General features: G+C 35.7%; 1 protein-coding gene across 13 annotated transcripts in view; it reads right to left on the bottom strand.

The window, feature by feature from the left end:
* Window positions 1-12102, bottom strand: part of B3GALT1 (beta-1,3-galactosyltransferase 1) — a 204657-nt gene that overhangs the window by 37062 nt on the left and 155493 nt on the right. Inside the window, exon 4 of one of the 13 annotated variants that reach the window (XR_009961962.1) lies at window positions 5606-6578. The exons of the other annotated variants lie outside the window; for them this stretch is intronic. The gene's annotated coding sequence lies outside the window, so the exon portion shown is untranslated. Of the gene's footprint in view, window positions 1-5605; window positions 6579-12102 lie in introns of those variants that run through there. 13 annotated transcript variants of the gene reach the window in all.

Here is a 12102-nt window from a genome sequence, read left to right on the forward strand (position 1 = left end):
AGCTACATGGATACATGTCCATATGGAAAATTTAATAAACTTCTTAAGAGGAACATGAATAAAAAAAAAGTTTGGGGACGCAGCACAAAACCACAGGGAACAGAGGACAGACTTTCTTGAGTTAACCACCCAAAGTGTAGAATTTTGCAATGTATATGTTTTTATCCTAAGATTCAGTTTATTTTTTTATTTATAAGTGTTGCACTAGCTACGGTGGAGTCAATTTTCTTAATTTCCTAAGGTCTGTACTATTTCTTGAGATGCAAACCCCCTCTCCCCTCCCCCCCCAAAAAACAACCAAAATTTATATTCTCCCTTTTTATTGAATATATCATCCTGACAGGAGAGAAAATAGCAATCTCCCTGCTGCGGATATAAAAGATACACTCATCTTTGTACTGGACCTCTAGATCTCATGCACGTTACTGTAATAGATTTTGTGACAACTGAGACATCAAATAAAGCTTTCAGCAAAGGTTTATTTTAAGTGCACTGTTTTTTTCTGATTTTTTAAGCCTAAAGTGAGTGTTAAAAGACCAAAATGTTTTCTACTCATCTTTAACACTGGACAGTAATAACAAAAAGGGAATACTGCTGCATTCAACCAGGTATTTTGTATTTAGTATTATTTATGCTAGGCACCTAGAATAAAAGATACAGAGGTATCTTAGGAATAGCTATGATTTTGCTAGAATGCTGCTTTTTGTGTTTTTTGTGTTTTTTTTTTTTAATAGAAGCTGAAGTGATTTTAAGATTTCAAAAACACTCTTGCAAACTGTCACCGTTCAGTAAAATACAAATTGTGAAGGTTCAACTTATTCCATCTTCATTAGGGCTGTAACTTAGGGCCGGATACCAAGCTCTGCATAAAAGTGCACAGGCTTTTCTACCAGACCATATCAGCCTCGAAAAGTCCTTAACATGAAAGTAGCTTCTATAAATAGCAGCATAAGTAGTTTGAACTGATAGAAAATGTCTGCTATTCCCTGGAAGTTCACAGTCATTTCTTTCATTTATAGAGATGTTTTATCACTTCTCTGTCCTCTAGGAAAAGCATGCCTCTATTCGGTATACTGACATCTAAAGGATGTGATATTGGACAGTTATAAATGAACCTTTGGCTTGAGGGGAGACATTAGGCAGACTGAGAAGGTCAGTCCCATTGAACCATCTGCTGCATAAAAACAGAGCTGAATTAATGTAGCTTTGTGTAGCTGGGCTTGTGAAAGTATAATTTATGAGAATTACAATATAAACATTTCTTTTTATGGGGCTTTTATAATTGGAAGTACATGGAATACCAGGAAATGGAGTACCCAGGGAGACTGGTACCAAGGAAGGGTTGGAGAGTCAGTGCATCCATCGTTTGCATAGCTTAGATTTTATTAAAATTGTTTTACCACCTGAATCCACTGTGCTGATATCCACCCTAATGTAAAAGCACTTAGACAAGGTACAGAGCACTTCTCAAATCTCTGTGTAAATTGTATATTTCTGTGAGCTTGTTGGGGTACAAAGCTTCTGCAAAATTTCAGTCATCCATAGCAAGCCAAGCATGCTATCAAACTTGTCAAATGAGTATGCAGAGATGCACAAAACATGTATTTTAGATCCTGGATTGTTAGGAGATTATGTAGGCTTACATGGACTAATATGAAAGTAAGCTCTTCCACATCTGTTCAGAAACTAATATTATTTTAAAGTGACACTTCAGTATTCTTGTATGTCCCTTGCCTAAGAACACATGCCAGCAGAGCCTTTCCTACTGTTGCAGATATTTATAATGCATTGCTTAGATGACTGCAGCCACTGACTACTGGAAAATCTGAAGAGGTATGTTGAAGAAATTAAAGTGCTCGGCTGTAGCAGAAAACCAGCACAGGTTAGAATATTAGAAGTGTTATAGAAAAGGAAACAGAAGTTTAAAATTTCACATGCCATTTTCTCTGAAAATGCACTGTAGACACAAATTGAGAAGGCAAAAAAAGATCAGAAGTCCAGGAAAAGAGCCAAGAAAGAAGAGAGTCCTAAATGTTTAGATCCTGTGGGAGGCAAGTTGATTTTTTATGTCACAGACTATGTCAAAATCTATTTTAAAATTCCTTGATAAATTCTCCTTTTCAGTCTCAGCTTTAGTTGCTGTCCTAACTTTGACAAACAGGTAGATTTGGTAAAGGGCTGTAGGCAGATACAAATAAAGAATGTCTGTTTACTGCTGTGCAGGGTGGCACTCCAAATTGCTGTCAGCTCAAGGCATGTGCACTGATCTCAGTGCTTCACAGTATGAGATGCTGCGAAGGAAAGCTGCAGATCTTGTATCTGCTTTGTTTGTGAGCCCTTCCAAGTTAAGGCTCTCATCTGATCCTTGCTGTTCTGAATACAAAAGGCACAAATAGTTCTGGAAGTGAAAATTAGAGCTCTCCATTCTTAGATGAGAGAGCTTGTAGGCTGCAAAACTCCTCCTTCTCTTCTTCCAGATCCATAAATCTAAAGTGCAAGAGCTCAAGCTGGCCAGATGGATGTTAGGGTTCTGTGATCATGCAATATCTGGTACAGGTCTGGATTTAGGGTCTCTCCAACCATTTTACTTTAGGAAAGCATATTTCTGGAAAAAGCTTAATTCCCAGGTTGATGGGCTGGACCAAGTCATGGGGCCAGATCAGAATGCCTACTGGGGAGACGAGGGGGGCAGACGCAGCAGCAAATATCCTTGACAGCTGCCTACCGCACTGCACTAATGGTTGACACTGGCAGTGCCCACTGCCTTCTCTAGCCTCTCTCGGGCATGGTGCCTGGCCTTCCTCCAATCTGAGCAGCATGGTACTCACACTGCGAGTTAAGGTGAAAAGCCATAAGGCTGCGTTTTGTGATGTGAGTAGCAGTGAATGTGCACGAGTAGGAAGAAACCAACTTATGAGTTCCATTAAAGCTGAGCTGTCTGCCAGCTGTGTGCTGGATTCTTGGGCTCTGGGCTCAGCATCTGAAGTGCTGCCATGGGCTGTTGTTATTAGCTGTTGAAGGTTTTCTCTTTGTGGTTCAACGAGTACGCCATTTGTCACCACGCACTCGTGCCGTACTTTCTCAGGGCAGACACAGCTTTATTTGCAGAGTCCACACAGGTACTGCTCAAGCTGGTCTCATCAAGGCTCTTTATTTAGTAGTAAAATTGCTAACCAGAGTTACCAGTGTCTGTCAGAAATACGGTTCATTTAAATTATTTAGAAAAAGAGAGGCAGTTGCTGCTTTAACAAATACTCTCCTGTAGTGATACATTTCCTAAAAGTTAAAAAGGGAGTATATTTTAAGAGATATTTAATTAGGTACTGTATTAAGAGGTACTGTAAGGTTTCCTGCTGATTTTGGTGTATGGCCTCTGCCGTGTAGCTGTTCTCAATCTACAAAACTTAGGTGGTCTTATACCAGTCAATGATTCAGTGATGCTTGTGTCATCAATAATTCTCAGATGCTCTTCTGGAAGGTTGCACAGTAGGATAAATCTTGAATGCTTTACTGTACAGTTTGTCAACACATAGGGAATTTCAGGCTTTTTTAAAAAGTATTTCTCTATTAAAATGAAAATTTAATTAATGCTGAGTCAGGAACACTGATTGCATAATGATGGATACTAAATGAAAGGTTTTACAATAGATAAAGTTATGGGTTATTATTAGTTTTCTCTTGATCCACCCACCCAACCCCCACCCTCTCCCCCCCCCCAGCTTCTAGATATCTTTCTTTCTCTGGCAGGCTCCCAGAACAGCAAGTAACCATACATGCTGCTGGACATATGCTATTAAAACTGATTGTCCGTGGCAGTGTTCAGACAATTTATATATTCCCTCAAACTTATTTTAAAAGGTCTTTTTGTTCACCCTCTATCTTGAAAGCCAGTTTCAACAAGCAATACTGAGAGATTTTGAATTACTGGTATGAGTGATGGTTTTAAATGTGCTGGCACTTTCACAGGAAGATGAAAAATATACTCCTGTGTTTTTTCAACCCTGCTTGGGACTTCAGGTACATAAGGCAGACTGTGCTTTTGCTGTTCAAAGGCTTCTCTGACATTCCCAATGACATTGAGATGTGGATTAATATTTTGTTGATTATTTTTAGGATAAGCATTACTAAATACAAAGTCTGTGTATGTTGCAAATCTCTTAATAAGAATGATTTTCTGAATATCTGTAAAAAGATCTGTCATACCGTGATTTATTACAATCAAATAATCGGCAGTTATATACATGACTAGGAGCACAAAATACTAAGAAACTATGATTGCTAAAGGTTTGCTATTAATAGGAGTATTAAGATTTTGAGGAATCTGTCCATCTGTTGTCCTACAAAAAATAACAGAGGTGACAAATTTGGGGAATGCTGAATCAGTGCTTGAAATATTTGTACTAGGAAAACACCAAACCAAATTCACAAATATTTTTATATTCATTAAGGATATCTGGGTATAAATTAATATTGAGGATAGAGAAAAAGAATATTATTAACCAGTCACCATACAATACTACTGCTCCAGCCCTTTATTCAGAAAGGAATGTTGTATGTAGTTACCACAAATTTAATCACTTTTATCTGACTGAAAATACTACAATCTGAAATAGGTTTTTCTTCCCCGAATAAATATTTTATTAAGAAGTTGTTTTATTTATTATATATTTATATTTATTTATATTTTTATATATATATTTATTTATGCAGCACATTTTTCTTAGAATGATTTCTTTGATTTACAATTCTTCATACATGATATTCTGGTTTCCAGGTTCAAAATAGGATCTTTTCAGTAATGAGATTTTTTTATTTTATTTTTTTCATTTCTTTTTCATTTTCATGAGCTTTTTTTATCGCATTTTTTTCAGGTTTGTTTTTGTTTTGTGGTTTGTTTGGTTTTGTTGTTTTTTCTTATTGTTGATGGGTTTTTTTGTTTGTTTGTGACCTTTTTTGTTTGTTGGTTTGGTTGTTTTTTTTTAATTTACTCCTCATCATGAAAAGGGTAAGTGCCCAAACTAAATATTTGGAATAGCTTCAATTTTATATTTTTCGCTAATAGAAATATGCTATGTTGAATTTTATTTAGGACAAGATTTTCAATTTCTCACTAGTTTTCTACCCAGCTCTACATAAGTTCTATTTTACACTAAGCTTCTCCCAGCAATACACAACCATCAGTGAAGGAGACTTCTAGAAAATTAAAGTCTGACTTTTGGATGGCCTAACTGCGTGGTTACTGGTGTGAACAACTACAGAAGAGCTTAATTGTAGCATACCATGATTTTTACTATCTTCAGTTGAGTGAAAGGTGCTCCAGGCATCTAAAAATTAGTTCCTCTTTTTTTCTTTTTATTATCACCTGTGACCTTTTAAAACCTGATATTTTGAGAAAAATCCTCATCGATGGAAAAGCACAATTCTAATGAAGCCTTTTTATTCTTTGTGTGTTGTTAGGAACATCCTGACATTTTATCCTGTGAAGATTTAAGTTTGTATGTATGTATTTGCAAGGATCTGATAAATGTTTAGCTATAAATGGAAAGCAGAAAAGAATAGACAGTTGTGTTTGGGGTTTGTTTTTTTTTTATTTTAAAATTCCAAATAATTAAACAATTGAGTTTGCAATGATAGCCAAAATAGTATTCTAGTATCTTAAGAGTGATGTTAAAAAGACCATTTAATGCTTGGCTTTAATTAAATAAATGGCTCTAATTAAGTAAAAAAACAAGATGAGAAACAATAAAGGTAAATCAAGAACTTACAGTGGACTGTAAAATGCTATGGAATTCCAGAAAGATTGTGCCCAAAGTGTAACCACTGAAGTCAGCAGGAATCTTGCACAACTAGTGCAGCTCAGTGATATGAGGAAAAAGGAGGAAGGCAGGCGTTTTCTCACTATGTATACAATGACTGTGTGTGCTGTTACCGAAACCGTAATTTAAAAGAATTATCTGTTCTGTTGCTTGAGAATTCTCACTACTCCCTTGAAAAGCCAACATGCAGCCTGCTCAGCTACTCTGGGTATGGTACCGACACATGAAGAAGAGAAAGTGTGATGATACTTTGGCATTTCTTCTTACACTCCAGAGTGTCCTAATGTGCATTTTTATTACGTTTATGGAGTGTCCTTTGGCTATGCAGTGTTAACAATTGTTCATAGCCTTTTACTCCTCTTTCCATTCTCATTTATGTATTATAATAAAGAAATCAGGTATGCCACTCATCCGTCTTGACAGTCTCAACTTAGTTGAGCTAGAGCTTCCCACCTATAGCTAGTCATGGTTCTCAACTACAGCTTGCATGAGGCTAAGTTGTAGTTTTCATGGACTTCTTAAGGAGATCAGAACAGACCATTACTTGTATTATGATCCATTCTATTTCATGGAGTTAGACAGTCTTGACCAGATACCATGTAACTTCATTATGCTTTTGCCATGTTTGCCAAGTCAGTTACAATTCTCTCAAAATACCTTCTGTATTCTTTGACAGTGAAGCAGATCTCTTTGTGGTGCATTAGAGCATATTTTTGTGCAATCAAATTTCTAATCTGTGTGCACTTAGACAATCTTTATGACCTATAAGAATAAAAAAGGGTAGAAAATAAAAGCACATGGAGTAGCCTAAACATTGAGTCACTTGTATGTGACTCTAACCTTATTGCTTCTTTCGAACACTGTAATCCTCCTGAAATATACAGAGAACCTTAAAGTACTCTGTGTTTTGCATTTTAGTAGAATAGATGTGTAATGGCTGGTTCTTATCCCCTTGATGGACAAAATCCTGACATGCACCAGGCAAAGTTTGATCTTTGGAGCCACCTATCTGATTTGCATGAGCTATTTATGCACAACTGTATAGCTAGAGGTGCAATAAATGGGCTATATGATCACAAGGCACAGCGCCATGTGACCTCTTTAGACAAACAGAGCTTTCATATTTGTAACTTGATACTACATATGCAATGAAAAGAAAGACCTTTTCTCTAATACCACGTGGAAAGACTTTCATAGGTTTTTTTTTTATTTTAAATTGCACACATGGGCAGTAAAATTGAAACCTAACATTGACTTAGCTCTGAAGTAAATGAAAAGATTATTATAATCATGAGAAGTATTGGCTAGTGTTTCAGTAACTTGCAGAATACATTGCTCTGAATATCTAATTCTACTTGATTTATGTTCCTTTAGATTTACAAAGAATTTTCCCTCATCTCTTTTCCTAGTCTGTTGTAAAAAATAAATATATCTAAATATAAAAATTACAACTTTTCCAATAGGCATGACCAAGCATATGTTAGAAACTACTTGCCCTGAGATAGGACATAAATTATGGTTAACCACAATGTTACCAAGCTATTTTTAATCAATTTATTCTAAGTCACTTTTCCATTAGTGACTTGTGTAATACTAATCCAACTTTTTGGGTCAAGGAGCCTGTGCAGATCTTGAAGTTCCAAATACCTTTCTGAACAATTCATAATATGTGCAGAAAAGGAATATTGGCTCTATGGAGATAGTGAAGTATCACTGCAAGTTTAAAATTACTAGAGCATGCTGAACAAATAAAATATTATAACAAGGTAATCAAGCAGACCTTGGTGAATCCTTTTAAAGTAAAGCATTAAAATACTTCCGTTTACCTGCTGTTAGGAGAGCTATTGCTCCTACTGGGCAAGGTTTACAACTGTAATGCCAAGTGGAAATGAATTACAGCAGAACATGGAGGGGGCAAATAAATACCTCCCTTCTAACAGAAATATGGCACCTTATATATGTGCAGTGTACACTTTCTTGCAGTGACTGGCTGTTACTGGGGAAGGAAGATGAGAGATGTGTAATGCTTCCCATCCCTAATCTCCCTCCTCACAAAGGTCGGTGTCTCAGCAGCACCCTCAGCATGTTCAGTCACTGTAGTGGGAAATGTTTCCCTTCCCTGCCTGTCATGCCCTGATGCAATTTTAATTCTACACTTGTAGTCTATCCCTTTAAAGCTGGTATGTCAAATTCTGTTTTCTTCTTCAGAAATACTCGGAACTGAGATATGGGTTTAAACCATTTCCATATTTTAGCTAGAAGGGCTCATATAGGCCAGCACATCCTTTTGGTAGCTTCAGTGTTTTGAATAGTGATAGAAACATGATAACTCACATACCAAACTCTAAGGTTTGTAAGAAATATGTAAGGTTTTTGCTTTGAATGTTACTTAATTATTAATTAAAGGTACCTTGAAACTGAGGGTATAATTGGTGATTGGTAGTACCTCTTATTCGACACTGTATATATCAACTTGCTGCTTGGGTGGGAGTTGAAGCAAGATTTTGCTCGGGCAACTCAGTGAGTTTGTCATTGTTCTGCCCTTTGGTTATTTCATCCAGAGATGCTATATATAGGTTGTGCATTGAGAACTACACCAGATGCACAAAGCAGAAAAATGGAATTGCTAAACACTTTTCTTTTATGAGATGCTTTTCATTTGCCAGTGTGTTTGATGATATTCTGGGGGAAGGGATATCTTCTGGTGGTATTTCACAAAGATTGTTGTGTAATTGGACAGGTATTAATCCAAACCCAGTTTATTTTTGTGTTTCAGGATGTTTGTTTTGCACTGTCCAAAATACTCTGGCTTCAGACTTCACCTTTGAACTCAGGAAGTAGGAGACGTTCAGAACTCTCATTAAGATTTATTCCATAGAATTCATAAGCAGTTGTCTTGCCCCTTTTACAGTGCACAGAAAATTATAGAATAAGTAGATACTAGTTCTGTAACAGCTTAGACCATTTTTCTGCTAATTTTACAGGAATAAAAAAATATCTGCATAGAATTAAAAATATTAAATTGAACTCATCTAAAACTGAACAGCTTGAAAGCATGAACTTATTACTGCATCTAAGACATACCTTGTCTATCAATGTCAAATTGATTTAAATTTCCTCTTTGATTAAAATTTCCTGTCACTTAATTTTTTCTAGGTCATCGCCCCCCCCCCCCAAATAGGATTTTAATCATGTATGTTCTGAAATAGTTGGTTTTTAGGGAAAGTTTCTGTGTTTGGCTTTGAGAATACATAATAGAAGTGGTAGAAATGCTCATGCTTTGCTGAAAATTAATAGCAGAAGTAGTCCTGTGTAATTTCTTTCATGATAATACTTGTTTCAAGATAAAGAAAAATTAGTCATGTGTCCAACTTTTGCTTCAATTACTTTTCTTCAAAGGCTTTTATCAAATATTTCTGAATGCATATTCTGAGTGAAAAAAGTTAATAGTTCAACATATCTTAGCCTGAAAATATTCTACAGGGTTTAATGGATATACATGGCACTGGGAAGGAATGTCAACTAGTTTATATCTGATATAAATTTTTTGACCAGAATCTTTCATATGTGCCAGTTTACTCTGGCCAAAATCCATTTTATGTGGAAATTGTTTTGCAGGTTGTGTGGAATGAGCTTGTGGTTTCGATTTGTTGCCTAAGAAGATGATCTAGCATAGTAACTGTGAAAACTGACTTCACCTGATTCCTTTCATGGTGCTTCTTTTCAAGATTCAAGAGGTAAGAAAGGTGAATCCTCAGGCAACTAAATGTGGATGTTTTTTTAGATTGCCTGTGAGAGACAAAGTGGATAAGTTCGATCCTTATGATGTAGTGTCTATTCTGTGAGCAAATAAAAAACACTCATCCACAGATGTTTGTCTGGGCACTTTTCCCAAAAGCTGTTTTTATACATGAAAAACCAAAAAGTTTGAATGTATTTTGTATCTTGGCAACCAGAATATGTGCAGACGCTGCCAGAGAAATGCTGATCCTACATTTCATTAACCTGTATGTCCTTTTTAATGTAGAGGACATGGTTATGCTGGGTAGTATCTTTTATAGAGATATCAAGGTGCCTGCTTTTACAGTGTGGAAAGAAGAAATGGAAGATTCAGCAGGACAGGAATATTTCTATGTTAGTAGCCAAAACAATAAAATCTGTCTTTGAATTACTGCTTTCCAGCAGTGGTAATTCCAACAAAAACATAAAAGTACTGTTGAGCAGCTTATACATGAATAGAAAGGCATAATCACTGGTTGACATGTTGTTAGGATTTTTAATTTTTTTTTTATTTCATCTGCTTAAGTTTTGTCTAAATGTGGAACTTTCAGAAAGCCACATAGTGCTGTAGACATTAATCCTATTATTCATTAATAGAATTAATGAGTGTAACTCCTGTATAAATCTTTGAAAATCTGCCCTCTAGGTTCCAAGCTTTCCTATTTTCTTGTGAATTGATTGTAAAGATAATCCACATACATGCAAGAACATTCTAACATATGAATTATACATCTCTTTGTGGGCCTGAATTTTGCTTGCATTTATCAATAACTGTCGCTTCTATACTTAGGGGCACTCTAGCAAAACAGTGAAAGTGAATATATGTTATGCTGATGCTTTTAATGCTCATCAGTTCTGTTTACACAAGACATCTTGGATGAAAGAATTGAAGTTATCTTTAAAAAAATCATAAATTCACTCATCTGTAAGTTCAAAAACAAATAGATCAATTAATGTATTCTAAAGTTCAAAGTGCTGGTTCTTCCTAAGCTGAGGAGACACTGATCTAAAAGACACACATCCTGTGTATCAGTTTAAAGATCCAAAGTCATCTTAGGCAGGTCCATTTTCAGAAATATCACTGATGTTTCCATAAAACTAAAGTTTTAAAAAGGCAGATTTTTCTCTCTGAGCACAAAAATCTTGAATTTTGCGTATGAATAAAATTCAAGAGGTATCGATGAAAAGAAACAAAGAGACTCCCGAATATTATAATATACTTTTCTGGTTGATATGTATTTGAAGGCCACTTCATCATCTTCAGAGGCTTCTGTCTGTCATTCTGTTACTGAAAGCAATTTTCAGGCTGGGATGTAGCATATTGGTGAGTTTAGGGGAGGTGCAGGGTGGTCTTGTTTGTTTTGTTTTGGGTTTTTTTAGCTTTCAAATTTCTTTTTCCCCAGAATGACTCTTGAGTCTTATCCACACCCCTATGCTATGATCAGCGAACAAAAGAAGAGGACAGAACTCTTAGCTGATACGTTGTCTAGTAAGAAAGAATAATGGCAGTATTACATATAGTGAGACAAAAAGCATACTGCCTTTGTACTCAGGAGCACCTTTTTTTTCTTTGCTAGAAGAGATTCTGTTTTCAAATATGATATCCTATCTGTTTATCAGTCATGACAACCTTAATTTGGCACACACAACTGAAACTCTTCATAAATCTCTTTCATAAAAAAAATTCTGAAGAGGAGGAACTAAAGATAATTCAAGCCTCATCATGAGATAACTTTGGTTCATACCTTTTTTGAAAGAAACACCGATTTTTGTCATTTTTAAAGCAATTAGATAAATTAAACTTCTGTTAAATACCCATTGGAGAAAGAAACCTTAAATGAATTCTCATCCATGCTTGAGGAAAGGGGTTTGTTTCATATATTTGTGTCATACAAGTTTTCTTTTTGTAAACAGACTTTTTTCTTACACAGAATTTATTAAATTCAAATTCATCTGCATGGTCATGTTAGAATTTTATTCAAGGTGGAAATGGAAATTTAGACTCAATGAATGTTGTTTTTCCCAATATTTCCTTCAGGCTTTGCCACCCCTGGGTGATAAAATCTAGCTTGTTCTACATTGCTTAAAGCTGGAGTTGCTACAGACTTACTTGATTGGGAGCACAATGCTGTAAGCTCTTCTTTATGAAAACTCATCAAATTCTTTGGGCTGTAGGTATACAAACATGTCCATTCCTTATTCCTGGCCCTTTTCAGGCTAGTGTTAGAAAGAAGGTTTGAAGTTGTATACCACAGAAGACTTTACTTATGTTTTGTTCTTCTAGCTGTGACAAATGTTTTTGTATGCTTTAGCTTTCTATTTCTGAAACAAATACCAGGGTAATCAATGCTCTTCAATAGAGTTATCTGGATGAAGAAGATAGGAATCCAGGTGTTTCTGAAGATAGAAGATGAAATTCAGGATGCTGTGTTTTAGTTCATAGTCTTTGGAATCTACGCTTAAATATCATTAAGGCTAAGCCTCCAGTACAGTCTATTCTATTTCT

The sequence above is a fragment of the Pezoporus occidentalis genome, unplaced genomic scaffold (assembly GCF_034315485.1).
Source record: "Pezoporus occidentalis ecotype Australia unplaced genomic scaffold, CSIRO_AGI_Poc_V1 ctg88, whole genome shotgun sequence".
Classification (NCBI taxonomy): Eukaryota; Metazoa; Chordata; class Aves; order Psittaciformes; family Psittacidae; genus Pezoporus; species Pezoporus occidentalis.